This window comes from Chiroxiphia lanceolata, chromosome 21, assembly GCF_009829145.1.
Source record: "Chiroxiphia lanceolata isolate bChiLan1 chromosome 21, bChiLan1.pri, whole genome shotgun sequence".
NCBI lineage: Eukaryota > Metazoa > Chordata > Aves > Passeriformes > Pipridae > Chiroxiphia > Chiroxiphia lanceolata.
The window spans coordinates 8,650,408-8,678,058 of record NC_045657.1 but is presented as its reverse complement, the minus strand read 5'-3'; the positions used below and the strand labels follow the sequence as shown (position 1 = coordinate 8,678,058).

Below are 27,651 nucleotides of genomic sequence, written 5' to 3'. Positions count from 1 at the left end.
GGTTGTTAATAAAGAATAACAGAGACAGACATGGCCCAGGTCTCGTTTGCGACTCAGGCCAATCTCTAAATTGGGTTGCCAGCTCATGAAACATGTTCAGGGCTGTATTTGAAGTGGGATTTTACTCTCAAACGCTCCCACTTGGGGTTTGCAGATTGACTGCCATGAAATGGGATTCCATGTGCTCAAGACAAGGTCATACAGCTAAAATGGGTGCCTAACCCCCGAGCAGGGGACAGGCTGCTTGGCAGATGGATCACCAATGGAAAGTGGAACAAACTGGAAGCAGCTCTGCATCTAATTCTCACTGAATTTTAGTGAGAGTTGAGCATCGATTTCCTTATGGCTTTTGTAAATCCCAACCTACAAGAATATGGGCCTTGCCCAAACCAAGAAAAGGGATTGCACTTTTTCCTGCTGACCAGTGTGTTTACGGATCACTTAATGGTGGCACAAACTGTTATTTCCTTAATATGCCTGGAAAATGAAGAAACTGCTTCATGCAAGTCATGCCCTGCCACTGTTACCTTTGTTACTGATGGAAGCCACAGAAACACCAGGACTTTTCCTGGATACTCCCTGCATTAGAGGCAGCCAAAGCTCTCGTTACAGATGATACTGGAAGACTTAATGTCTCTTGGCTGACATCCTTTTGGAGTTTATGAAGAAGCATTGTGGTGGTCTAGAAGCAGCATTCCATGTCTGCCCTGTGACCTCTGTGTTGTGACACCTCCTGTGATGTCTGAGCTAATCCATCCAGATCAGGTGTTTCTCATCTGACCTGCCAAGGACCCAGCAGGATCAGCTGAGCTCCACTCCTGGATCTGACATCTACAAAACAAGGCAGCTTCAGGCAATTATTTATACATTAGCCATAATTTTGGCTGGAAGAACAAAGATGACAACCTTCTCTCCAACCCCAATTCCTCAAGCACATCTAAACAACAGCTCGGGCCACAATGGACCACCCTGGAGCAGGTCCTGGAGAGAAATGGGAGCCACAGCAACTGTCAGGCTCTGTTATTCCTTCATTTTCCCTCACCTTCCTTTCAGAACAGCCCATGTAGATTGTATTTTAAACCTCTCTATATTTTCTTTGTAGACATCAGCTGCTGGATAATTTACAGGCACGTAAAAGCCTTTGAGCAAGGGTTTGTAAAAGATGACCCTTCTCAGCATGAGTTTGGCCTTGCAGGATATAAGAGGAGCTGGGTGAGGTCTGTACCACATCTCTCAGGTATGTTGAGAGGTTTGGATGACCAGGAATGTGTCAGTTTTTTACAGGCAGTTTGTCTGAGACAGGATATTACTCATCCTAATGAGCCGTGCCCCTCATACCACCCTGACTACAACCCAAGTGCTTCAAAAAGCTTGGCAGTGACTGTGTGGCTGGTCTGCAAAATGTTCAGCTTGTCATGCAGAACAATAAAGTCTCGAGCTCATCTTCTCCCCATCTGGTCATTGGCATCTCCCCACAGCTCTCCTTGGGCAGCACTTCTCTCTTACTCTCTCCTGCTCCCTGAGGCACAACCACAATATAAAGAAGAACAAAAGGTGCTGTGGCCTCTCACACATCCGAGATTTCCTGACCTCCTGCAGGGCTGAATTTTGCAGTCCTGTCACTTAATAGTTGCTTATGGGCACCAGGTAAAAAAAATAGACCCCAGAGTGTATCTCTTGGATGCACCAGGTGACATTGTAAGAGTACTTTCAAGTTCTACTTCTTTTTCTTTTTTTTTTTTAATTAAAATTAAAATTACATTTTAAATCTTCTTCAGAGCACACAAACCTAAGGAGTGATATATCTGACACAGATGCTCAGGACAGAGGTGTCAGGCTCTCCCTGATAAATATTTCCATATCAATGTGACGTGGAAAGAGGATGTTTGGCACTGGCTCAGCCACTGAGGTATTGGAAGTTTGGAAGCTCTGCAGGGAGAGCTGGGTTCAAGTTCAAGTCAGAAAAGCATGAAGATAACACACATATTTTCATTGCAGTCTCCTCTCAGTCCTGGCTGACTCAGAGTATGTTTTTCTTCAATTTAGACTTTCTTTGGACTATTACAAATTAGAGACTTTGAATGAGAAGCAAATCATGGCATCCCTGCAGCAGCTGGGGCAGAAAGAGATTCAGGCAAAAAAAAGTTTCCCTGTATAGACACTGAGTGTAAAAGTGAGATGTAACCAAAGAGAAGGAAAAGACTATTTCAGGAAAACTCTCCTTAAAAACTTGATCAGTGGCTAGTAAGGCTCTTAATAATATGTGGTGGGAATAAGATGGCCTGTCAATAGCACAAAGGGAAGGAATAATTTTTGTTTCCACTGCAGCCCTTTCATCTGAGGATCTGAAAACATGTCACAGTCTGGCTGTCAAAAGCTGCAAAAATGTTATTAAAAAGGGTTATTTCTTTGTTCAGACATTCCCCCTTCCCCTCGGCCTCCTCCCAGCATCAGAACTTTTTAAAGACCTTTCCATTTAATTTCAAATTTGTTTCTTAATAGGAAATTTTTAATCAATCCTAAAAAAAAAAAAAAACTCCAGTAATTCTGACTCCTGGGGAATACTAAGCAAAAGTAATGTGTGAATATTTTCCTTCCCTGAAGACATATTTACTGGAAACCAGCAGGTGTGAGAAACTAAATTAACGTCTGCATAGCTGAGAGTCCTGGTGTAGCACTTTAGTCTGTCCTGAATACTGAGGAGTGGCAGAGCTGGGAGATGATTTCTGGGTATGTGGAGTGATAAATATGCAGATGAGAGCCCTGTGCAATTTTAATCAAAACAGATTGCAGCAATGAAGAAATGGAGGTGTTAAAGAGGATCTCAGCTGTCCTTCTCAAACGAGGCAGAAGGCTGATTAGATTTGCTCAGGCACCCTCTACATGTCATGACTTGGAAATTAGACTAAAAAGAGAGAGAAAAAAAGGAAACAATTCCTCTCTAAGCAGATACTTCCAACGTTACAGCAGGAGGGGATCAAATATTGTCAGCACATATTGGATTCGAGCACATCTTGTGTAAAATCTGCATAAAACAGCAACGGGCTGGATTGTGACAGAGAGGAAAACTCAGCTGGAGAAGAGCCAGGGCCCTCCCTGGAGAACACAACGAGGAGCATTCTGAGGTTTGTGAATTGCTGCCCCCAAAATAGTTTCCTGTGATCTGGTAACTGAAGGAACTTCAGAGTTTCCACCAAGGCATGATCTGCTCCCTCCAGCCTGGGGAGCCCAGCAAAGCACGTGCCTCGTGGTATCACAGCCCTCCTCTCTTTATCCCCTGCCATACACCCAAAAGGGCCACAGCAGGGATGGAATACTCTCTCCCTGCAGAATTGGTGCATCTTCTACAAGGAATACAAGCAGTGCTGTTACACAGGATTAATACATTAAAACCGTCTGCCAGAGAGCGGTTTTACAAGGCAAGGTTTCAAAAGATGCAACCTTTTAAAGCAAAAGTGCTCATGTGGCTTTGCCAGGAGCATGTGATTCCTGAGGCTCCAGGCACCTTCTCCAGCAAAAATGGATTAAGTCTGAAGTAAATTGAAATGCTCTCAAAGAAAGAATCTGGGGGGGTGGCCCTGGAAGTTTGGACACGGCAGGACAAAAACACCAACACTTCTGACTTCATCGTCTTTCACTGCTGTTTCCACACATTCATAACTGCACAAAATCATTTTCTTTCCATTCCCAATTCCAACAGGGCAAAGGAATCAGCAGGGATACTCAGTGTAGGTCAAACTACATTAAATCACAGCGGAGAGCAGAAATTCATAACAGTCCTAGACCATCAGTCCTGAATCTTTTCAGCAGAAATGATCAAAGCCAAACTGTGGCCTTATTTTTCCCCCTTCTTTATTTACATTGTATTCATTCTAAGGAGAGGAATTTTAAGACAGCTTGAATTCAGAGTAATTCAGAAAATCCATTGTGTTCCCCAAAGCTCCCGGAGAACACGTGTGCAAAGTGTTGGAATTGTTTCACCCCAATTAGACACCGTAGATATGAAATAAAGGCCCTTAGGGTGGGAAGCTCCAAAGGGAAATTTTCATAATTCAGAGATTTTCTTCCAAGTCTTAAATTCATGAAGAGGTGAAATGAGGGTCACAACTTTCAAAGGAGACAGAAAGAAGGTGATTACCTTCTTCTAACAGATACAGTGCAGTGGGATAAGCAGGAATCCACCCAGTTGCACTGGGAAGACTCACCTCTGATCTACAGTCAAGCAACTTCACTTCCATCTCCATGGCCAGGTCACAATGGAAAAACATCCTGCAAGTACTCTGCAGTTTTCTGGATGAGAAATCCCCCATCTGGAAATCCCACCAACAACTTTGGAGCCAGACTGGGTGACCCTCCTTTAATAAATAGCAAAATGCAAAGGCACTGATTTAAAAGCCTTTGCCAACTCACCCTGCTCCAGATTTGCAAACTGAACCTGCTGCTGGAAGTCAAAAAGACAGAGAAACATTAACCAAAATAATTTGTTGTCTGTGGAAGTCCAATGCAGTGAAAAAAAGGGAGAAAGCACCCTCTGGAACACCTGCATGGAGAAAGAGGCAGAGAGGAAACAACTGGGAAGGCAGATTTAGAACTTCTGTTTAACTACAGAAGGAGGAAGTCTCGAGGTACAAATCCACCTGCTGTCACAGAAGTGACTCAGTGATGTCCACAGCCCCAGAGCAAGAACTCCATGGTACCCACATGTGCTGGAGAAGTGGCAAAGAGCCCCTTCTTCAAAAGATTTTGTAATTACAGTGGACAAACAATAGTGGAGCCATTCCTCCACTTCAGATTTGGAAAACTGAGACATGGAGAGCCTGGCACTGAGTCACAAGCTGGCAGGAGCCTGTGCCTTTAGGTAGAGGTATTTTACCCACTGCAAGGCTGAGGAAGCTGGTCCAGCTTTGCTGAGTCCCACCCCAGCAGTTCAAACCCCAGCACCTCCCAGAAGGCATTTATAGCACTTCCAGCAGCAGACTTTCCTCTGGATGTGTCTGCCTTTGTGACTTCAATCCCCTCTGTTCCAGGGCAGACTGGCAGTTTGTGTTTGATGTGGGATGGAAGCCCCTGGAGCCACCTGTGTTTCATCTGCTGCTGGCACTGCACATTTGGGAGCTGCCTTTCCTGGGCCTGAGAACAATCACAGCTGAGGACACTTTGAGTGCAGAGAAGGGAACTGCTTTGCACAGTGAACTCATGATTGATTTCTCAGCTGTCACAGATTAGAGTTTTCCAGCCCAGATTGCATCCATCACCCATTCCAAAGGCCTTACCCGTGCCACTGGAATTAGTAATAAAAACAAAAGAAGTTTTAGATCTCAAATGAACCCTATGAGAATCTTGGTGGTCACCAGAATTGTGATCACATTCATCCCTCAGACCCTTTCAAAGAGCAGCAATTAAAACAAATCCATGGATATTTTTTGCCCCATCCAGCCCCTGAGGTCCTGCATTAAACATCACTCAGCTGAGCCTGAACTCTTCACTCCAGCTCAGTTTTCATCTTTGGCTTCAGCTCTTAGATGATATTCCTACTTTGGGGAAAGTGGATAATTTCTGGTTCACAGATCCTACTGTACATCATCTTTAAATAAAACCATTTGGATGCATTTTAGCCTCCACCCATCCTACCTTGGCTGAAAAGCAGCACACACACGGGGCTTTGCCAAGGCTGTTTTGGAAGGAATTTTAATTAATTGCTTTGTGTACAATTTAGAATTTAGCAAAGGCTCATATTTCAAAGCCATCAGCATGACAGTGCCACAAAGGGGAAGGAGAAATAACCCACTGAAGCCAACATCCATAAAAATGTGAAAGAGCTGTGGTAAATTCTGAATGATAAGCATAAAAGGAGACCCATGAGAGACTAAACCTTCTGTTGTACAGTGACTATTTTGAGTTAAATTAGCAAGATTATTCCATTATAAACGACTTTGTTTCAGAAGTTTTGTGCTCTTAGCCATGGAAAATCTCTCCAGGTCTATCCTTGTTCAGGATCTCAGGGAGAGAACAGACCTTTCCAAGCTAAACAATGAGTTTGGCTGGTTTTCAAAGCAGAGTAAAAGTTCAGGGATCAGAGGTGGTCTTCTCCCAGTATCAGTAACACCTTTGATCAATGAAGTATTAAATATAATGAGCAAATCTCATGAATCAAATGAAAAATTAAGTCAGCTGGCAGAGGTACAGCTGGGAGAAAATGACTGCTGAAAACATGCAATAATTAAACAGAAGTGAAAAACAGATTATGTGACGAGGTGCCTGCAATAACAGGACATTGAACTCAGCAAACAAGAGGTGCCTTCCAGTTCCTGAGCCCTACAGGCTCTTTTGATTTATGTTTCTTAGGAATTACCTGGCTGCTGATGAGAAAAACAAAGAAATTCTGCCTGAACATACCATTGCTGTTGCTGTTCCATCAGGGGCAAAGGGGCAAGAGCTCAGAGGAGAGCCAGGAGTGTGGGAATGGCACCGTGCTGGCACCTGTGGGATCTGAGATCATCCCTCAGTTCTGGCATTACAGCCCAGCCAGTTATCACCCTGATTTCTAACAAGTCTTTGGGAGATTTGCATTCTAAGCAAAGTACAAAGAACCAAACTAAACTTCTTATTTCTTTTTAGGCTTCCAGTAGTTTCTCTAGAGAGAGATTCTTTAGTTCACCCCTGTGAAAATGCTTTCCTTGCTCTCAGTTTTTCTGCTCAAATTCTATGATCTTCATCCCACAAGTTGTATCTTATTGCTTTTCTATAGTACCTGTATTAGAGGAAGACCCAGGTGTGTTAAACAAGAGGAGCCAAGTGGCTACAGCTCTTAATAAGGTTTAATCACAGTCACCTTCTAATCAGGCCACAGGTTGACAGGATTGATGGTGAATAGGCAAATGAGATGCCTTTGGAAATTGTTCCATCTGGCTGGAGCTGAGCTGCTCTGGAACAACCACTGTGTTGTTCAGAGCTGCTGGATATCAGAGATGTTTGTTAAGGCCTTGCCTACACACTTATCAAAGAATCACAGAATAGTTGGGGCTGGAAGGGACTTTAAGATCATTCTGTTCCTCCCCCTGCCATGGGCAGGGACACCTTCCACTAGAACAGGTTGCTCCAACCTGGCCCTGGACACTTCCAGGGATGGGGCAGCTACAGCTTCTCTGGGCAACCTGTGCCAGGGGCTCACCACCCTCCCAGGGAAGAATTGCTTCCTAATGTCCAACCAGTTTGAAGCAGGTTATATACATCCAACCATCCTCAGGAAGAGACCCACCCTAAAAACAGGAATCAAAAGCTCTGAATTCATTTTTGCTACACCAGGATTAATAAAATTACCCAAGTTATAAAGGAATGAAGGTAATTGCTGAGTGACTTAGATGTGTAATGCAGAGTTAATCAGACCATGCTCTAAATGTGCTGTTTAATCTTTCATGTAATTTACTGCTAAATGTGCTTAATCAGAAATAAATACATGCTACATCTCAGTGGGAGCTGCAGATGTGTCTCCTTCCAGCATAGTTATGAGATCCTGACTGTGGATAATGTGAATTATATTGAATGTGTGTCCAGCTTGGGATTTGACAGTTAATTTTAGTTAATTCTACTTCAAGAACTGCAGGAGCTTTTCCTGCAGGAAAAGGTCTCTGCTGCTATACCTTGTCCAGCAAAAGTGTGTCAGGGTGGGAAGAAACACAACCTCAGTAAAAATCATGTCTTGACAGTCAAACTGAGATCTCCAAGCTGGAAACCCACCAAATTCCCAAGAAGTTCCCACCACAGGGATACCCTGAGGAAAATAATGCTGTCCTATGTTTGGTGCTGAGACATCCAGACAATAAAATGGTGTCTCTTCTTAGATATCAGGGAGGGATTTGTGCCCTCTCCTGCCAAAGGGTTGGTTTGGGGAGTGCTGTGTGTGACCCCACGAGCTTTCCCAGAAGCAGCTCCAGCTCCCAAGGCTCTGAGCACCCAACAAAACCCAGGTAGAGAGTGGGAGCTGGGAGTGAACACCAGTCCTGCTGCATGCCCAAAAACCTGTGCCAACACATCCTCCTCTTCATCCCAAGGGCCATAAAAACTATGCCTTGACACCCAAACTGAGACCTCCGAGCTGGAAACCCACCAACTTCCCGAGATGTTCCTGCCACAGGGATATCCTGAGGAAAATAATGCTGTCCTATATTTGGTGCTGGAGGCCCTGAGAGCATCCAGACAATAAAATGGTGTCTCTTCTTAGACATCAGGGAGGGATTTGTGCCCTCTCCTGCCAAAGGGTTGGTTTGGGGAGTGCTGTGTGTGACCCCACGAGCTTTCCCAGAAGCAGCTCCAGCTCCCAAGGCTCTGAGCACCCAACAAAACCCAGGTAGAGAGTGGGAGCTGGGAGTGAACACCAGCCCTGCTGCATGCCCAAAAACCTGTGCCAACACATCCTCCTCTTCATCCCAAGGGCCATAAAAACTATGCCTTGACACCCAAACTGAGATCTCCAAGCTGAAAACCCACCAACTTCCCAAGAAGTGCCTACCACAGGGATATCCTGAGGATGTTGATGCTGTCCAGTATTAGGTGCTAGAGGCCCTCAGAGCACCAAGACAACACAATGGTGGCACTTCTTATACCTTAGGGAGGGATTTGTGCCCTCTCCTGGCAAAGGGTTAGTTTTGGGAGCCCCCCAGGCATTCCCAGAGTCAGCTCTTGGCTGCCAAGGCTGTGAGCACCCAACAAAACCCGGGCAGACAATGGGAGCTGGGAGTGAAAACCAGCCCTGCTCCACGCCTGCAAAGCTGTGCCAGGGCTGGCTGGTGCCAGGAGGGCAATGGCCCAAAGGCAGGGCCAGCCAGCAGCTTTTGAGGCTGTTTGTGACCAGGAAAATCTGCCTCTTGTGCTGAATTTCCATCCGTGTTTAATCCCAGCGACCGAGGAAGACGTTGGCAAAGCATATGGAGGTGGATAAAGCCCTTTGCTGCCAACAGAGCCCAACATTTATTTTGGGTGTGCTGTGGAGTCTGAATTCATGTGATAGAGTAATCCTGGGGATGAGGTCATGTGTTCCCTGAAGGGCCCTCTTTGTAGCCCGGGTTAGTTAGCAACGCTTTTTCTCTTATCAAGCATCTGATTAAACTCACAAAAGAAGGGGCTCTAAAAAACAGTCTCGAGGCAGAATTGAGAAGTGAATAAATACATTGGGTTTGGGGGGTTTTTTCCCCCCTCTTTCATTTTACCCCACAGGAAAAGGGGAGAGGAATAAGATGGGAAAGGGGCACAAAAAAGGGGTTCATTGTTCTCAGATGACAGGAAAAAGTCTTCATCTGTTTTCAAATTTTCTACAGAGCCCAGCCCCGGGGCAGAGACCAGTTATCCACATCCATGGGGCAGATATCACCATGGAGGACCACAGTGTACTCTCCAAATATCACAATCCTCCTAAAAGCCATCCCATACCTCTCACTGCTGGAGAGATCCAGTGCCCACCTTCTGCAGGAGAGAAATCCTTCCCCAAAACACAGGGCTTGTGGTCCATTAAATAAAATAAAATGTGCCCCTAATTTTTATTTGACTTGAAGAAAGACTTGGCTGGTTTGCACTGATTTATCTGCAAGCATTCCAAGATGCTTATAAATACCTGTACTTACTAGAATTACATTATTTCAGATGAGTTATTTGGTGGCATCAGTGATCCCCTATATTTAAAAACAAAACCAAAACAAAACATTAAATTGCTTCCTCTCATTCTGGATTGTTTCATTCAGTATTTCCCCGTGTTCTCCACTGGATGCCTGAGTAACCAAAAATACTGTATCAAGGTTGTCTCTGCAAAAGAACTGTGATGATAAAGTAACAGGTACAACTGGTTGAAAGTTTTTCCCAACACATATTTAGCCACTGAAAGATGCCCTTTTTCCTTTGATTCTGCAAACTCAGTAAAAAAGAAAACTAAGAGAGAGTCAGCAGCATTTCAGGAGTTCCCTTTCTCAGGAAAAAAAAAAAAATCCCTGACAAACCATTTTGAGGAAATCTTTGAAACCAGTAACGGCTTGCTTTGAAAAAAGTGGTCTATTTAAAGAATAACCACCTCAATCATTTCTTCAGAGGATTCCTGCTCCTTTTTCTAATAAAATCCAGAGCTGGACTTCAATTACTAAGTGAGAAGTCATGCAAGTGAACCCACAGTGCTTGTTCTCTGCTCCACCCTGGCACAGGAGGAGAAAGAATTCATCTTCTGTCCACTCACACCTCTCAAAGTGCAGAGTTGTGCCCGTGGGGGAGCCAGACACGTTATTTAAGGGCATTTAAAACACCAAACTGAATTAGTCAGGTAGCAAAACACTTCCAAAATAGTGGTCCAAGAGCCAAAAAGCTTCTTCTTGATGTCTGACTGTCCAATGATCATCCCTGAGGACACAGATTCTCCTGTTCCCAAGGAATATGGTAAACTATTATTATTATACTATATATTATATATATATATTTATACACTTGTGTCTATTATGCACAAAACTATTGTAACTGCAGATAAATAACACTCTCCCTGCACCCCACAGAATGTTTGGCTGGAAACCATCCTGGCTGGAGATATAAAACAGCATGAAAAGACTGGGAAAAGAGAGGAAAGCAGAGCTGGGGAGGGGCAGCAGAGGGGATAGACACCAAGATTTCCCAGTTTTCAGATTTGATTGTGCTGTTGGGGGTTATTACCCAACTCCACTTTCTCTTTTCCTCCAAAGCATGTTAGACCAGCTGGTGGATTTGACCTGTGGCACTGCAGGGATTCACAGCTAAAAATATGTCTCTTTATTATTACTTTTTTTTTTTTTTTAAATATGGCTTTTGTTGGAGGCAAAGTAAAGACAAGACCATGTAAAATGAGGAGTTCAAGGCAATAACCCAGGCTGGAGCAGTAATCTCTTGCATGGTTTGTGTTGCTGTTTCTTAGAGGTGCAAAGGCCAGGAAATGAAAAAGCTGCATCTATAAAATGCAAAGGGTTTTTCTTACAAAATTAGGTTTATTCCCTTAAGTATGGGAAGAGGTGAAACTCTGGATGCTGAGCTGAAAAAGCCAAATAAATGCTCATTTGGAGTAATCTTATTTTTTTAAATATATTTTAGCTGACATTTCCAGCAGTGCCATGTATGTTGGTGTGATTTGGGTCCTGCTACTCAGGCAGCACTAGGAAAGGAGCAATATCTTCTGGAATAAATCCTGGATTTGACCTGCAGGGACATGTGGAAGGTGATGGCAGGTAAGGGAGCACCCAGCTCACCTCTGCTGTACCACAGAGCCCTGTGGAGACAACAAACTCTCCTCTATGAAAACTGGGAATACAAACTGCCAGGTGGAAGTCTGCTGGTTGATGGGAAATTATAAAGGAAAATAAAATCTGAGGTGAACCAGCACATAAGGCAGGCAAGGAATATGTTCAGCTGGGAGTTATAGTTCAGTGGAATGGTGAGACACAGACTTGGAGTGTCATTGCAAAGTGGGAAATGAACAGGTTTCACACTGAATGGATTCCCCAGACCTGGAAAAACGACGTTTCAACAGTAGCTGAGACAAAATCTCCCTGACCAAGGGTCTGCCATATCCAAATCTTCTGAACCATAATGAGAAAAGAAGCTAAATGGAGTTGGCCCCATGGAGTTCCCACAGAAATCTGTGCTCTCAGCAGTCTCTAGAAAGTGCCCACAGCCTTGGGATTAATAGTGTGGCCTCGTGGTAAGGACTGAGTACTGAAACTCAGTCTGAAATTATTTTCTAAATCATCTGCTGTGTCTCAGATTAACCACTGGTAAAACCTCACGGGGGAATGGAGATCTCTGTGAATTAAATATTCCAAGGACCTCACAGGAAAGATACTGTCAAATCCTCATTTCCATAACTAAACCTCTTCCTGAGGAGTGCTGTAAAACTGTCAGAAAATACCTAATTAAAAAGCAAAGAGCTGCAGTGTTGCCCCCTGCAATGTGAAGGAGAAAGTGAATCCCAAACAGGGGAATCTGCAGAGCTGCTCCAGCCCTGGGGAACAGCACAGGGAGGACATGGAGCTGCTGGAGAGAGTCCAGAGGAGGCAACAAGATGATCAGAGGGCTGGAGCAGCTCTGCTGGGAGGAAAGGCTGGGAGAGCTGGGATTGTTCAGCCTGGAGAGGAGAAGCTTTGGGGTGACCTGATTGTGACCTTCCAGGACATGAAGGAGCTACAAGAAAGATGGAGAGAGACTATTTACAGAGGCCTGGAGTGACAGGACAAGGGATGATGGTTTCAAACTGACAGAGAGTAGGTTTTGATTGTATATTAGGATGAAATTCTTCCCTGTGAGGGTGGGGAGGCCCTGGCATAGGTTGCCCAGAGAAGCTGTGGCTGCCCCTGGATCCCTGGAAGTGTCCAAGGCCAGGCTGGACGGGGCTTGGAGCAACCTGGGCTAGTGGGAGATGTCCCTGCCCATGGCAGGGGGTGGAACTGGGTGATCTTTAAGGTCCCTTCCAACCAAATCCTTCTGTGGTTCCCTGATTCTCTGAAGTATCTTTTGCTCTGAAGCAGAAAGTCTGACCAGATGTGCAGCACACACACACAGAGCTGCACAACTGCTTGAAATTCTAGGGTAACAACAGAAAATTGCAGACTTATTCTGAAGCCAAACCAGAGGATGTGCCAAGCTAATTACCAGAATAAGAAGATGAATCCATGGAAATAAATTATAAAGTTACCAAAACCCACAGAGAAAGACGTCAGAGAATTCAAAAAGAATCTGCAAGTGACCCAAAATACAAGAGTTCAGCTAATTATCTTATGTCTGCAGAATGGCCTTTCATCCTGAACAGGCTCTAGAGGTTTCATGGAATGAGGGGACCCATTCACACACACATTTGCACATCATGTTTGTGTAGCAATGTCTCCTGCTCTTACACAACTCAAGTGATTCACTCCTGCAGATGGGAAGTGAGTAGAATCCAGCTCACACCACAGCAGGGTTTTCATATAAAGCCTGGTTATTTTACAAGGCGAATTATTCAAATGTGCTACGTGTAAACTTAAAAAGAGAAACAGCATTAGAAGAGGTAACTATGGGAGAACAAGCACCAAGCCCATCTGGTCTAGCAGTGACTGAGGTGAGGCACAAGTTAACAGGGAATTCAGCCTGTCCTTGGAGCTTGGTTTTTTGTTAAGAGCTCCTACACTTGAGCATCAGTTTCTGGAAATGGGAACTCGGAAAAGAGAAACAGAACAAGCAGGTCAGTGGGGTGCCTTTGAGCTGCATTCAGGCTCCTGGCAGGGGGCACAGCAATCAGCCAAGTAGAGCAATTTGCTACAAACTCGGGAGGGAAAAAGAAAAGACAGGACTATGCATCTCCTAAGTACTGTTTTCTCACATCTGCAAGGCGATCTCTGGTTTTGCAGTAGCTGTCAGAGGGGCTACTGCAAAAAAAGTAGAAGAAAAAGAAGAAAAAGCCACGAGCAGTAACAGCCCAGACAAAACCTGTGGATTAGAAACAGCAGGACACACCAGAGATGGGAACAGCAAAGGCAACAATGGCTTCAGAAAAACTCGCTGTCCTAAAAACAGCGGCAGAGCTGTGGAAATGGGTCATCTCTGAGGGATTCCACGGAAAGCAGAAGGGATGGTTCACACCTTCCTTTCACTTACTTTCTGCTTGAAACCCCTGTTTGCATTTCCAGCACAAAAGTGGCTTTCCCCCATTAGTCTCTGAAGACACAAGAACTCTGGGCCACGGACACAGAAACCTCAATTAGTGCTTTTACCAACAGAAAAAAACCCCAAATCTTTCACAGCCAAAGCAACTTCTGTGCATAATCTCACAGCAGAAATCACTCCTGCCTCTTCAGTACGTCCTGTACCTTCTAATAAAGCCTTTCCTAATAGCAAAAGCATTCGCTCGGGCTCTTGGCTCTTCCCTCCTCCCGGCAAAGACGCGGAGCTGGAAAAGATCGACGGTTTTCTAAACTTGCCTTTGGAAAGTTTCTTTGCCAAGCTACACTTTGTCGGGAGCTCATTATTTTCTGGGTAGGCTTCACTTTGAAATGTTCTGAGGGCTTTGCTGATGCAGTCTCAGACCATGAGGTTTGTGTGCTCTCATGAATCACAGCGACTCGTGTTCATGCCACGGGCAAAGCTCGGCTTCAGTTCCAGGCCCTTCCCCGCAGCATTTCTTCCAAAACCACCTATAGGTTTTCCAGAGCCCGTTTCACAAAGTTCTAGATGGTTTTGTGATGAGATGGGAAGAGCAGAAATTCAGGATTTCTGGGTTTTCTTCCCACTCCTTTCGTGCCGAGCAAGATTTCTGAGAACAAAGCAGCTCTGGAGCTTGGACAGTCTTATTTGTCCCAAAATTTCATGATTGAGGTACCAAACATCAGATAATGAGGGGTAGGAAATGAGCCATCAATACTCTTGATAAATACAATTAGAATAGGTGAATAAATAAATGATCTGCCATAAAAAGAAGATGTCAAATTAATGTATTTACCAAAAATATTGGTGAAAACTGCACGGTAGAAATAAGGAACTTTTGTCAGAACCATAAATTACTGACATATTAATGGTGTAAGAGTGAATGGCACTGAGACAGCATCTCTGAGGAAGCTGTTTTTTCAATTTCTCCTGGAGGTCAGGAGGAGGAGGTCAGCCAAAATTCTCCCCCACACACCCAGCACCACACTTTTCCATACTTAAAGTTATTTTAGCCGAAGGAATGTCACGTCCAGAGGCGAGTGATGTGGAATTCTTCTGTTTTAATGACTTTGCTGTAACTAGGAGCATGAACAATTTACATTTATATTGGTGTGGAATAATAAAAAGTGTTGAAGGGGTATGAACTGCTGCAGATGATATTGGTCAGCAGGCAGCAGGATAATTCCAGAATTAATTATGGATATTTGCATGCGTTTATAATTTTAATTTGGTTTAACAATATACTTATTAAAGCACTGAAATGACATCTCTAAAGACACCTCAGAACTCAGCCATAAAAACCTGCACTATTCTTGGGGACCAGAAATATTATTACTGGTTATGAGCAGACTTAGATCCCTGTTCTAAAAGAAGCTGAGGAAACATATGGGTGACCCTTCACCAGGCAGCCCTTTGCTTTTAAACCAATGATTAGTTTCCTCAGGCAGCTTTTCCTCCCTGCTGGAACTCCTCTGTCCTTGGTACTAACACTCAAACACTCAGGAATGTGCACATTTTTAAGACCACAGAAGGAGTTCCTTGAAATCTGACTTCCAGTAATCGCCCCCAGGCTGCAGATCTGCCGTGGCCTAGTTCTGTCACATGTGGTAGCATCAAGAATTTGCATCTTTGGCAACCTGGGGTAGCAAACTCATCCCAGAACAAAAATATGTAATGAAGAGAGGACGGAATAAAATCAGTCTTGGCGAGACAAAATGAAATAGAAATCAGATTCCCAAAATATGAGACAAATTGAGCGCGAGGCATTTAGGAAAAATAAAGAAGAGAGAGTGTTTCTGAAAAGTCCAGTCTGAGGGTGTTTCTCAGTGGTCTGATGTAAAGCAGAGTATGTAATGTAAACTTATGTAATGTAATGGAAAATACAGCCATAAACACAGCCCTGAGCAAGTGATTAGTGGTAATGGTGACTGAACTCGGACAAAAATCCGAGAGCTGCCGCTTCAAACGTCAGCAAATTGGGCACTGTCACACTAATGGGAGGCTCAGGAGACCTCCACCAACATCTGACCTCGTTCTCTTAACCCACAGTGACTTGAGACCTGCCTGAGCTGACAGCAATTGGAGCCCTGGAATAAAAGCAGGGCTGGGGAGCTCAATTATCCAGCAGCGGATCCCCGGTGAAATCAATGCGATTGTGTCACAGGGGAATTTGGCTGCCAGCCCCTCGAGTCTGCACAGGAGAAACCCATCCCCTCAGCAGTGCCAGCTCAAGGGAAGGGGACAAGGAACAATGCAGACAATGAAGTGCCACTCTGTGCATGAAAAACGCTCGCTGGGTTCTAATTCCCCCTCTGGCACACTGGGTTTATCCCCAGTTACTCCATGAGCAGCACTCCTGACCTATACGAGCACAGAGCAAATGGGATCAGGCTGAGGCATCCTCTGCAGAAAGAAATGGCTCTGCTGGATAACTCAGGCAATGCCAAGCACGTGTACTGTACATGTACAATATGTATATTTGATACCCTGTATCAAAGGGAATTAATAATTGTTCATGCAAGCAGAAACATTTCTTTCCCCAGGTGAAACCATTGGAGTTGGACACCATAAACTCAGTTTTTATTTACAATAAGCTCCCATTTTTTTGTTTTTAGTGATAGGATATTAGGATTCACGATTATAGGATATATAGGGCATATATAACCCAGGCAGGCATATTCCCAGGTTGCCCAGAAAGGTTGTGGACTCTCTATCCCTGGAAGTGTCCAAGGTTGGGTTGGACAGGGCTTGGAGCAACCTGGGCTGGTGGAAGGTGTCCCTGCCCATGGCAGGGGATGGAATGAGATGATCTAAAAGTCCTTTCCAACCCAAACCATTCTGGGATTCCATGATTTACAATTCTATTTACAGGAATTGCACTTTTCTTATCTCAAGTGGGAGTTTTATGTATATACACAGCAGCACAGTTTAAGGGTTCTTCCACGTGTTCTGAGCAGCATAAACAATACAAAAGAGACAGGACACAACCTGGAGAGCACTGTATTTATCCAGGATCAGTTCCTTTCTCTTATGGATGAGACTTTGCCCATTTGAATGATGCCAATGGGACCATCACCCAAATCTGGAGGGTTCCAAACCAAACCAAAGCCAATGAACTGTGTGTCCAAAATGACCTTCCCTCAGCATGGGGCTTTTGGGAGCACAGGCAGGACAGTGCCACTGAGCTCCCAGAGATGCCAGAGCCCAGGCACCACATCCAAGGATGGGGAAAACATGGATAGACACACCTCTGACTGGTAGTAAACTACATTTCCTATTTGACCCCTGTCAAATCCCAATTGCTAAGACAAACAAACAGTATATGAAATAACAGCCTGAGAATGACAATAAAGCACAAATAGTATTAATGCAGTTGAGAAGGGCACTGTCTGGGTGCTGCAGTCTTTCCATCCTGCCTGGAAGTGCAGCACTTGGAGTGCTGGATCCCTGTGATTGACTTGCTAACCTGTAAAGTGTGTGAGTCTACATCATAATTAACACTTGGCAGTGGAAATATAAATCCCCTGGCTTGTAGATGGTATATCCTCCTATAAACACTCAGCTTGGCCACCAAACTGGAAAAATAGATAGGACATTCATAAGGAGTGCTCTCCATGGGAAATGCCAGCTTTTTTTTTTTTTTCCTGGAAACTGTTACTACTGCCAAAATATTTCAATAAGAAAAATGATCTGGGACCTTTCCCTTAATATGTATCCTGTTCTCCTCTGACTTGTAGCCCACAGTGTGCAGCATTCACTGGGAGTCAGCCCTGAATTACTGTGGTACAAGCAATGCAGGAGGGAAGTACAAGCCACAAGCAAAGGGAAAATATGCATTACACTGGGTCTCACTAAGAGGAATGGGTTGCCCACACATCACAAGCTACCTTTATATCTTTCTTGGCACAGACCTTTGTCACACAGCACAGAGAAGCCATTTAGGAGGATTCAGCACATCCAAAGGAGGTTGGCTTTCCGAAAGGAGCAGGAAAAACAAAGAGCCCAGAGCAAAGTGGCCACTGAGCTCCTTTGGAAAGCCTGACAAACTGGCTTCTGCCAAGATGAAATCATGCCTGGCCAAGAGGGCAGATAACCACCAAGGGCTTGTGCTGAAGTGCACAGCACACACTCAGAGAGACCCTTTCCTGTCCAAATAAAGGCTTTTCATTGAACCAAAGAGGCAGAAAACCACAGTCCCAAGAGTGCTCAGCTCCCAGCTGCCCCTTCTCACCTGCTCACTCTGCATCCTGCCCCTGAGATAAGCTCAAAACTCACTGAAAACTGTCTGTCTGCTTCCAGTTCTTTTGATTTTTTGGGAGTGGAAAGTTACCTCCTGTCTTGGAAATGAAGCTTTTTATAGCCCCTTTCCAGCAGGAGTTCCTTAATGGTGGAAATAACTCTTTAGCCAGTTCTGATGGGCACACAGGGAAACGGTCTCACAGTTGAATTGTCATGCATATTCAGAAGAATTTATATCCCCTTTTAGCTTTGTGCTGCCAGAATGGTGTAAAAGAACATCAGTTTCAAGAAGAATCATGACAGTTTAGATCAATAGTATGGTAAATATCTTAATTTGAAATACAATCTCAATTACAAAATTAGCATTTGTGATTTTAAGTTTATGGATTTGTCAAGTCCGGGTCCATGTTGGACACAGTTAAAGGAAAACCATTAAAGTGGAATTTCCCCAGGCTCTCCATTTCAGAGCCCTGGGAGTATCCTGGCCAATATCTATGCACACATATAGTCAATGCCACAGCCTGGCATGGGAAGAGCCAGCCCACTACAATAGACCTTTGTTGTGCCTGTAATTCAAGGAATTGTTTTGAAAATCTGTATTAAAGATTTCTGTCCTGCCACCCTGCACTTTTGACTCAATTACTAAAAAGAATATGTTTTCTAAGCATGAAACAATATCATTTTTGTGGGGAGCTTGGAAAGGGAGCGTTTCTGTGAATTGAAGAAAGGTCCCTTTCTCTTGCCTGGTTTGGGGGAAAGGGCTTTCTGTGTGAGTAATCTTTCTAAGTAGGAAGCAGAGCTCCCCCATTGCTAGGGAAGAATGGACCTCCAGTGGGCTAATATGTGATGGATGACTGAATGCAAACTTGGCAACCTTGTCCCCTGCTGCCCAAAGAATACAAAATGCCACGGGCTATTCGTGCCCTGGGACGCTCCAGTTGGAAGTTCTGAAAACTTGGCAACATCCCACCTTGGTTTAATTGAAACTACAGACAATTAAGGATGTGAATCTGGAGAAATTTCTTGCGACGAGATCAACTCGGGATGGATTTATCTTGGGTGAGTCGCTCATGCAGAAGCCAAACAAAAATCAGAAGTGGAGAGTTATTCCCGTTGACTCCATGAGCTGAGCAACAAAATCTCCCATTGGTTTGTGAGGGGATATAATTTATGTATTTATATTGATTAGTATTCTTTAAATTCTACATCTAGATATCTATAAGGTGGGGATTTTTTGCTGCTGTTTTGCCAGCAACAGGATGGAGAGGATATAAGAGAGAAATGATACATAAAGAAGTCCAGAAAATGTTATAGCAGGGCCATGTCTAGTTATAAGGGCACACATATCATTCATACAATGTTCAAAAGAGACATTAAGTGATTCAAACTTCCTTCTGTCAAAGCCCAAACTCTTTCTGCAGGATCAAGAGCCATCCCTTGTCAGGCAGGATCCCTCCCTGACTCCTCCTCCCCGTCTGCCCGTTCCACGCCGCTCGGTTACATCAGCCATTGAGGGATTTCAGAAGGATTTCAGTAGCTGGAAGAATGCCCAGTTTCTAACTTTTCCCACATGTGGAAGGTACTTAACTTCAGCTCAGACTGGACAGGGGTTGAACACATGAGTGGACAGTGAGCACTGAGTGAGGGGTTGGTTTCACACTTGGACAAACCCCAGGGCTCGGTGGAAACCGCGACGGCTCAAAATTGTCTCTTGGGGTTGTTCATTCTTCTGCTTCTTCCTTCTTTTTTCTCTTCACTGTGCAAAGAACTTGTTTTGAACAGCTAATAATAGCAATTGTAAGCTCTCTGTGGCAGGGAGCATCACTTATTATGTCTAAACTTCTTCTAATACAACAAAGCCCTAAAATGCCATAGCAACATCAACATCTCATCAACCCCTGCACAAACCAACCAAAGCCATGGACAGCAAGTCCACCTTGATATCAAGCAGTTTAATTAATTAAATTGCACCTTATACATTCATAAGTAATCTGTGCACATGCCTTATTTTTCAGCTCTTGAGCTCAAGTTATGATGTTTTCTGTCCAGAGCTCACTAGTCCTACAATTGCACTAGTTTTGCAATTTCTGAGCTTGGATGAGGATCAAACACTTACTCAATTCCCTCTGATTGCTGTTTTCCTTAGTTTCCTACTTCAGCATCAATGATTCTTCTGCAATATTACATCAGCAAATTCCTTAAAACAACTAAGGGGAGCTATTACATTTCACAGTAGTTTCAGACTCCTGTAGTTTATAACCACGGGGTTTGGTCCAGAGCTCAGTCTTTGAGAAGGGTGTGCTAAACTCACACCAGAAATTAAGTCTGAGAAAGTGCCCGTTGGTAAATCAGAGCCCAGTTTTAAAGCCCTATATCTCAAACTGCCACTGTTCAAAACAAATCCCTTTTTATTACTGGAAAGCTGAGATTTCTGACTTTGCAGTGATGTAAATCAGCCATTCCTAAGCCTCGAGTTTTATGAGCCACTGGACCTTAAAACTGTCAATGGCCCCTCAGCTCAGCAGACTGTGATGGCACCTGTCCAAAGACAAATATATCAACCCACAGCCTTCAAATTAATCTGTTTTTCAACCAATCTGAATTTCTCATGCTTCAATATATGTCCCAGAGTTAGGAGAGGTAAATGTGTAGCTGATAACGAAGCAGACACCACCCTCCCTGCATTCCAGCTTATTTCCAAATTCAGTATTCAACCACAGACACCAGGGTTCCCCAATGGAAATATCCAACTGAATGGGAGCTGGTTTTCCCTTACAGGACAACCATTTACATCAGATACCCCTTAGACAACCCAGTACCATTAAATGCCATTTAGCACCACTCAAACCTCTGGACACAAAGCTGGATGGACACAGGTACCTTTGGGTTGTACCAGGAAAATAACCACAGAACTGCCCAAGAAGGTCTAGTTTTCCAAATGGTTCTACCAGCAGGGATGAAAGGGTTAAAATTCTGGCTTTAAACATCACTGTTTCACTACACATTTGCTTTTTGGTTTTGCTTCACTCTTGAAAAGGATGAAAAAGTCCTGAGAAGAACAGACTCTACCATTTAATCTCATTTTCTTATCAAAAAGCGAAACAATGCTCAAAACCAAACTTTGACAGTCTCTTTATAGCAAGTCAGAACACCTTGATACATGAATAGACTTTGGCTTTTTTTAGATATTTTATAAAAAGAAGTGATATGAAAAATAAGCCACCTGAGCTGAATGTCAAACACCTTTAGAAATGCTGTTATAGCAACACGATAGTTAAGTTTAAGTGAACACTGAGGAGAGATGATAATGATAAAAAAAGAGAATAGATTTCCATTAACAAAAAGTCTCCAGCTAAGTTGCTCAGAATCCGTGGAGCACATTTAAGGTTGTGCTTAGGGATATTCCCAGTAAGTTTTAGCATCTTTAGGCATCATTATTTCAACAAGGGGAGTTGGGACTGGTTGGTTCTCTCTCCCTGTGACCACCATGTACCTGGAAGAGATCTCTTTAGCAGAATTTCTGCTTCCTCTCCAGCTGAGACATGAAATTCTCATCTGCAGGCTGAGGGCTTTTCAGCAGATCCTTTGGCTTTCCCTCAGCTTTGGAAATGCTGATAGAGTAACTGTAGTTAGAGGATTAAGGGCTGGAACTTGCAAAGAATTTTCTCTGGGCTGAAAGGAGCCAGAGGATAAAATTAATGAGGAAAAAATATGGGAAAACAATGCTAATTTTGCAGTTTGAGGATGGTGAGTGTGACAGGTCAGTGAGGGGAGCAGGCAGTGCTTCTCACTCTGCCTGTCCCTGCCCAGCTCAGGTGAACACCCTTCCCTGGGTACCTGGGCACAGGTGCAGCACCTGCACTGGCAGCACCCTGAGAACTCTTCCAGCCACTTTCCAAAGTCACTCCCAGAGAAGATGAACTGCCCACAGACCAGTTCTCTTCCTTTGGCTAAACAGTGTCATTTGACCAAAGTCCATTTGCTTGGATTTGCTCCTGAGTTCCCCGTAGCAGTGAGGAACACCCCAAAACACACCCCAACACATTTCTACAAGAGTTCCAAGGATTCCAAGGGCTGTCACTGGTCCCCACTGTCCAGCTCATTCTCAGACCACAGCCCACCCTTAAACTGTGCAACCTGGTCTAGTGGTGTCCCTGCCCATGGCAGGAGGTTGGAGCTGGTGGAACTCTAAGGTCCCTTCCAACCCAAACCATTCTATGATTCTATGATTTCACAAATCACAGAGAAAACTCTTCAAAATCAAGCCTCACAAATCAAGAGAAACGTCTTTAAAAGGCAAAAGCACAACCTCAGCACAATCAAACAAACCCCAAGTATAACATTCATCAGGAAGTGTGTAAAATGAATCCCCAATATGATTAAAAAAAAATAAACTGGGAGAGAAAACCAAACAACAGCTGGACAATATGGCTTTTACCCAGTCTATAGAATCACATCCACCTCATTGGTTTATAATTTTTTATGAAGAAAAATTTGATAAACATCTTTATTATGCTTTTTAATTTTACAACGTCTCCCCTGGCCAAGAGGACACGTCACCATCATTTCAATGTGAACATATCACTCTCCTCCACTGTATCACACAGACTTCACAGAAGTTTAGTTTAACTGCCAAAAACTCTTCTCTCCTGGTAGCCAGGAGAGGAAATCAGGCAGGGAAAACTCTGCAAAGGTGATGTAACACGAAGTCTTCAATAAGTGGGCTTAGCTGCTAAATGAATCTACGTGTGCTCACCTTCTCCCAGTCAGCTTCTCCTTTTTAAGCCAATTTGAGCCTGAGTGGGAAGTGCAGACACAGTCATGCAGAAAATCTCAGAGCACCAGGGAGCAAGTAGTCAAGACATAAAGTGAGTGTCTGTTTTTCCACGATGATGGGGAATTCACCCCCCTGCTCCCAGAACCCTCCCCTAAAGTACCGGCAATAAGATACCAGTTGAATTTGCCTTTGTCTTTTGCTCCCCACTGCAAACTGATGTTACCGGAGTTTTAAAAGCAACTGGAGCCCCGAGGGGGTGGGGAGGAAGGTGACAAAGGCTTCGGTGAAAAGGAGTGTGCAGGGAGTAAATTAACACAGAAAAGGGCCCGACCCTCATCCGGTCACAAAGAGCTCAGCAGGAAGAGTTACCTGGGAGAGTGAGGACCTGCACGTGGGTTTCGTCTGGTTCGTGAAGTGAGGATGGGGGAAATATTTCTATCACTCCAGCAGCCAAGAGGAAACCCCAAATCTGCTTTCCTACCCTTCCTGTCAATTAGGTTTCCCTCGGTGTTTCTGGGGATGTCCAGCACTGAACTGACTCCTGCTCCATTCATTCATTGGATCAGACTGGGACATTTCTGACATCGTTACACCGGACAATAAAGACAAACTCAAAGCCAGGCGTGCTCCCATTCCAAACCATTCCCTGAGAGGATCCCTGACGGTTCAGCCTGATGAGGGTCATGACAGAACACTGGGTCACTGGGGGAGAAGAGCTCCTGAATTTTGTTATTCAGGAAGGAAGCAGACTTACCTTCCAGCCTCTGCCGGAGCTCAGATCCCGCTGGGAGCAGTCTCCATGAAATAAATAAGATGCTCAATCAGCTCCCGGCTCCCGACTTTGTTGCCGTCCTGTCAAAACTCGGCGAAGTTGCGCTGCCTGATGCCGTGTGCGGGTGTGTGAAGCACGGAGAGCTCTGACAGCAAAGCAAAGTGGTCACATCAGCCCGATCCTGCCGGGTTTATATAGCTGAGCTGCAAATCCTGATCCTTGGCTCCTTCCACTGTAATAGGACGCCTGAAGGCATTTTTTTTTTTTTTCGGTGTTGCTTTAAAGGAACAGCCCCTCGCTTTGGCTTTGCTTCTGAAAGAGGCACACGCACCCTCCCAGACTCACGCTGTCATAGACGGCACACACACACACACACAGAGAAAAAGAATTTGCATGCAATTTATGGCTAAAGAAGGAAACCCCTGAACCATTCAAAGAGAAAGTCAGCTCAGGGCGAATGACTCAGAAAGCAGAATATTTTCCTTACGGCATCAGCAGAGCACGTTAGCAGGAGTTTTAATCCCCCTCATCTCCCTCATTTTAACGTTGTGAAATAGTAGCGGATTTACATCAAACCAGGGGAATCACAGGCAGGGTTTAAATTCTAGTAACTCCTACACAAATTATTGTGTTACATTTCATGCACAGGTTTTGGTTAGGTTAGTGTAAATTGACCCCACTCCACTGGAATCAGCTGAAAAATTAAGATTTACACGAACACAGGGGCTGGCATATCCCCATCTTTTCAAACCTGTGATCTCCTTTGCATCTTTTTTCACTCCATAGGGAGAAGAGTGGAGAAATCAAGAGAAAAGTCTGGTGAGCAGAGTTGTAGCCCGAGTCTTTGTGAAAAAAAAAAAAAAAAGGAAAAGGAGAGATAAAAGCCTGAAGGGAACACACAGGAGGGATTCCCTTTCTTCTCAGATCTGATAAAAAAAGAGATTACTTGGCTGTCTGTGTGTAAAGATAACCCAACACTTTTGTGAGGCTCCTGGTTTCCCTGCTTCCCATCCCGGAGCTGTCAGTGACACACGGAGAGCTCAGCTGGGACCTTGGCAGGGCTCTTTGTTGTCTCTGACTACCCTTGAACCTCGGGCTGGTGGCAAAAAGAAAAGATCACAGTTAAAGGATCCTCATTAACACCGGTTTCCCTCCTACCTGACACTAAAAACCTGCCTCTCCCTTGCCTACTTCTCACTGCTGGGTCCCCTCTGAGTATTTTTAGTTGTGGGGTGGGTGGCACAGGGGGAGAGAGGAAGATGAATCTTTAACTTTCAGGTTTGTCTTCTAGATAAAGGATGGAATTGCTCTTGTGTTGGATGATTTAGAAAGCAAGGTTTTCCCCAAACGTCTCTGAGGACACTGAAAACACAACCCACCACTCCTGGGATCCTACTCAGCAGCAAAGATGCTCATAAGGAAAAAAATTGATTGCCTGGGCCTTTTGGATCATTCATTCTGAAGGAATCCCCTCCCAGCTGGCCTTTCCCAGGCTCCAGGGGCTCACACAGCACTTCATGAGGGGATGGCACAAAACTGTGCCAGGGCAGGGGCAGGGTGGATCTCAGCAAAAGGTTCTTCCCCCAGAGGGTGGTTGGGCACTGCCAAGGGCAGTGGGCACAGCACCAAGGCTGCCAGAGCTCAAGGAATGTTTAGACAAACTCCTGGAATTGTTGGGGTGTCCAGGAGTTGGATTTGATGATCCTTGTGAGTCCCTTCCAGCTCAGGACATTCTCTGATTCCGTGGTTCAGGATTTTTTCCTTTTTGCTGCTTCACGAGCCCAGCACTACCAGGAAGGTTCGGCCCATCCTGCACATCTAGAAAAGGATGGGGGAGTTCCTGGCCCTGAAATTCTGACTCTCTCTTTCAGAATGGCTATTTTTGGAGACCAGAAAAGGTAGAACTCTTTTGCCCACTGAACTCCTTAAATTTCCTTTGCTGGGCCTTTCATTTATAACACTGACCCCATGTGTGTGTTCTCTTATGTCCAGCAGTATCTCTGAGCTCACACCAAGCTCCCTCCCTCAGCACGTGGCACAAATTTCAGTTATTTCTGAATATGAACGCTCATTCCCAATTTCTGTGTTAATTTTTTGCTGTGCTGTGTTTCGTAACACTCATGCCCTGAGAGAAGAAATGAGCCTGTGGTGGAGAGAGGGTCGGAAATGTTTCCTAATTCCTGGTAAAAGCTTTGGACCCTCTTGGATTGCTGATTTCTTACAAGTACATCTTGTTCCCGACATATCCACCACTCTCACGTGTAATGGGATTATTGAATGGAGTCATGAGTAAGTCTTCAAATTTTTGTGTGTAATTCTCAGAATATTCTGCAGCTGGTCCTGGAACCAGCCTGTGTTCCCTCTGCCCCAGTTCTAGAGTGCTGTGGAGCCCCCCTGGGATGGTTTGATCCCACATGGGCCATTCACTGAAGAGTTGGACTAGATGATCCTTGTGGGTCCCTTCCAACTCAGAATATTCTGTGATTTAGGGATGATTTATAATTCAATTAAATGTGTACTCGAGACCAAAACCTGCATGTGAGATGTAACACAATTTTTCCAATAAAAGCAGAATGGGACTCAGGAAAAGACAGTTCCTCATCCTGCAGTTCTTTCACAAACAATTGCAAAACAAACAGTTGCAAAACACTTAATTTCATTGTCCACACAGATAAATCTACACAAAATACTTGGAGTGAAACCGTGGAGAGCAACCTGTGGGCTTTATTTTGGGAGCATTTGCTAATACCAGCTTTTCTGCCAAATCTTTTCTGCCAGCAGCTGCTGAATCAAAATCTAAACTATTTTTTTTCTCCAATAATTCTCCACCCACTTACCTGCCTTAAAAAAAAAAAAATGCCATAGGAGATGAGATTCAGGTGAGAATTCAGGCCTGTTCTTGTTTTATCTTTTGGGGCTCACCCATCCTTAATCACTGTCTGTGCAAACACTGAACCATTCACTGAGTCACAAGCAAATGGTGACATGAAAGAACAGGGAAAATGTATTTTAATCAGACAGATGGCTTCAGGTTGTGATCTCTAACAAGCAGGACCAGAACTGGATTCTGTGCCCTGTGGTGCTCTCTTTCATTAAATAAATGTGGATAGCAATTGATTTTTTTTTTTTTAAATGAAAGGAACAGGGAAAAATTGAACACTGAGCTTCATATGCTGGAGTTTATTGCTGTGGTTTTATGGGCTTGCAAGCCACTATAAGAGATGAAATTCAAAGGTGTACAGAAGATCAGAACAGAAAAATAATTTAAGGAATATATTGATATTTATGAAAGCCTAAAAGAGATCAATTAAATAAATATTATTAAATATTGAATAAATATCATTGAAATGCAAAAATATGCTCATTGTTACAAAATTGTTACAACACAGGTAATTAGACTTAGTTCCAATTTAATACCTGTACTGGCTCACCCAGTCCTAGGAGTAATCTCCTTTGAAGTATTTGAGAGTGAAAACTGCCCTGAATGTGAATTAACACCATGAGTGGAGCCTGAGGAGTCTCTTGCCATGCACAGAGTGCAGCCAATTTTGACAAGCAGCAGATGGGAATGCTGGAATGTTCCAGGGAGCCACTGGAAAACAACATCTGAAACAGAAACACTGCTTTGGAGCAGGGAAACACAAACCTGACTGGGACCATTTTAGCAGTTTTCACAGGGCTGATCCTTAAGGATCTTTAAAGATCCTTTCCATGCTCTACTCTTGTGACTGATGATTTTAGGTCATCATTTCCAGATCCTTTTGCACTGGACATCCTTTCCCTACATTTTCTGTCTTTCAAGAGCATATTCACAAGATTTTACCAATACAGGATCAAGATCAAAGTATTTTTTCTTCCCATTTTCATTGCCTTCATTCCTTTACAGCTGTAGGCAAAGACATTTCAATTAATTGTAGTTCCCATGCACTTGCAAAGGCAGGAAAGTTGAGGCCCCATAATATCCATTAAAATATGAACTATCACGCCATAACTTAAAAAAAAAAAAACCAAACTTGACAAATTTGAAATTTTTAAGAGAGAATCTCCAAAAAAGAAAAGGAAATTTCCTCTATTATTTGTAGCTAACATTTTTATCAGGGCATTTCCCAAGGGTTACACTTATTCCCTAAAATGAAGAACCAGGAAGCAGTTGTTTAAGGGCAGATCCACGAGGTTTGTGACAAAGGGACAT

The 27,651-nt window shown here is 44.0% G+C and overlaps 1 protein-coding gene across 4 annotated transcripts in view; it reads right to left on the bottom strand.

Annotated features, from left to right (window-relative positions):
- Positions 1 to 23,713, bottom strand: part of TNC (tenascin C) — a 73,332-nt gene extending 49,619 nt beyond the window's left edge. Inside the window, exon 1 of one of the 4 annotated variants that reach the window (XM_032708268.1) lies at positions 23,442 to 23,713. The gene's annotated coding sequence lies outside the window, so the exon portion shown is untranslated. The remainder of the gene's footprint in view (positions 1 to 23,441) is intronic. The other 3 variants (XM_032708269.1, XM_032708270.1, XM_032708271.1) reach the window with 3 other exon arrangements.
- Positions 23,714 to 27,651: the final 3,938 nt, after the last annotated feature.